Below are 2,500 nucleotides of genomic sequence, written 5' to 3'. Positions count from 1 at the left end.
AGTGAAAAAAAAATTTTTGTCAATTTTCTCAACGTTAAAAACGTTAATAAACTGCGTTTTTATGAGTGGATTAAACATTGAAAAAATTTTGAAATATGTGATGAAAAAGTTTACTCTTGACCGTTCGGACTTAGAAAAATTTCGAGTACCTCGGATCGCCGGCTGGAATTACCGCACGGCCTGGACAGCTCGCATCGACCGATACATTTTTTCCATTTTCAGTGAAAAAAAAATTTTTGTCAATTTTCTCAACGTTAAAAACGTTAATAAACTGCGTTTTTATGCGTGGATTAAACATTAAAAAAATTTTGAAATATGTGATGAAAAAGTTTACTCTTGACCGTTCGGACTTAGAAAAATTTCGAGTACCTCGGATCGCCTGCTGGAATTACCGCACGGCCTGGACAGCCCGCATCGACCGATACATTTTTTCCATTTTCAGTGAAAAAAAAATTTTTGTCAATTTTCTCAACGTTAAAAACGTTAATAAACTGCGTTTTTATGCGTGGATTAAACATTAAAAAAATTTTGAAATATGTGATGAAAAAGTTTACTCTTGACCGTCGGGACTTAGAAAAATTTCGAGTACCCCGGATCGCCTGCTGGAATTACCGCACGGCCTGGATAGCCCGCATCGACCGATACATTTTTTCCATTTTCAGTGAAAAAAAAATTTTTGTCAATTTTCTCAACGTTAAAAACTGCGATAAACTGCGTTTTTATGCGTAGATTAAACATTGAAAAAATTTTGAAATATGCGATGAAAAAGTTTACTCTTGACCGTCGGGACTTAGAAAAATTTCGAGTACCCCGGATCGCCTGCTGGCATTACCGCACGGGCTGGACACCTCGCTCCGACGAATCGGTTTTTTCCATTTTTTTTGAAAAATAAATTTTTGTAATTTTTTTTAATGTCAAAAACGTTAATAAACGTCATGTTTACGCATGGATTAAACATTGAAATAATTTTAAAACACTTATTAAAAAAGTTGGTGTCGACCGTGGGACTTAGAAAAATTTCGGGAAGTCCGATTCGCCTGCTGGAATTACCGCACGGGCAGGACACCTCGCTCCGACGAATCGGTTTTTTTCCATTTTTTTTGAAAAATAAATTTTTGTAATTTTTTTTAACGTTGAAAACGTTAATAAACATCATGTTTACGCATGGATTAAACATTGAAATAATTTTAAAACGCTTATTAAAAAAGTTGGTGTCGACCGTGGGACTTAGAAAAATTTCGGGAAGTCCGATTCGCCTGCTGGAATTACCGCACGGGCTGGACACCTCGCTCCGACGAATCGGTTTTTTTCCATTTTTTTTGAAAAATAAATTTTTGTAATTTTTTTTAATGTCAAAAACGTTAATAAACGTCATGTTTACGCATGGATTAAACATTGAAATAATTTTAAAACACTTATTAAAAAAGTTGGTGTCGACCGTGGGACTTAGAAAAATTTCGGAAGTCCGATTCGCCTGCTGGAATTACCGCACGGGGCTGGACACCTCGCTCCGCCGAATCGGTATTTTCCATTTTTCTTGAAAAATAAATTTTTGTAATTTTTTTTAACGTTGAAAACGTTAATAAACATCATGTTTACGCATGGATTAAACATTGAAATAATTTTAAAACGCTTATTAAAAAAGTTGGTGTCGACCGTGGGACTTAGAAAAATTTCGGGAAGTCCGATTCGCCTGCTGGAATTACCGCACGGGCAGGACACCTCGCTCCGACGAATCGGTTTTTTCCATTTTTTCCGAAAAATAAATTTTTGTAATTTTTTTTAATGTTAAAAACGTAATAAACTTCATGTTTACGCATGGATTAAACATTGAAATAATTTTAAAACACTTATTAAAAAAGTTGGTGTCGACCGTGGGACTTAGAAAAATTTCGGGAAGTCCGATTCGCCTGCTGGAATTACCGCACGGGCTGGACACCTCGCTCCGCCGAATCGGTTTTTTCCTTTTTTTCCGAAAATAAATTTTTGTAATTTTTTTTAATGTTAAAAACGTTAATAAACTTCATGTTTACGCATGGATTAAACATTGAAATAATTTTAAAACGCTTATTAAAAAAGTTGGTGTCGACCGTGGACTTAGAAAAATTTCGGGGAAGTCCGATTCGCCTGCTGGAATTACCGCACGGGCAGGACACCTCGCTCCGACGAATCGGTTTTTTCCATTTTTTCCGAAAAATAAATTTTTGTAATTTTTTTTAATGTTAAAAACGTTAATAAACTTCATGTTTACGCATGGATTAAACATTGAAATAATTTTAAAACACTTATTAAAAAAGTTGGTGTCGACCGTGGGACTTAGAAAAATTTCGGAAGTCCGATTCGCCTGCTGGAATTACCGCACGGCTGGACACCTCGCTCCGCCGAATCGGTTTTTTTCCTTTTTTTCCGAAAAATAAATTTTTGTAATTTTTTTAATGTTAAAAACGTTAATAAACTTCATGTTTACGCATGGATTAAACATTGAAATAATTTTAAAACG

The sequence above is a fragment of the Nomia melanderi genome, unplaced genomic scaffold (assembly GCF_051020985.1).
Source record: "Nomia melanderi isolate GNS246 unplaced genomic scaffold, iyNomMela1 scaffold0812, whole genome shotgun sequence".
Classification (NCBI taxonomy): Eukaryota; Metazoa; Arthropoda; class Insecta; order Hymenoptera; family Halictidae; genus Nomia; species Nomia melanderi.
This window is presented reverse-complemented; position numbering follows the sequence as displayed.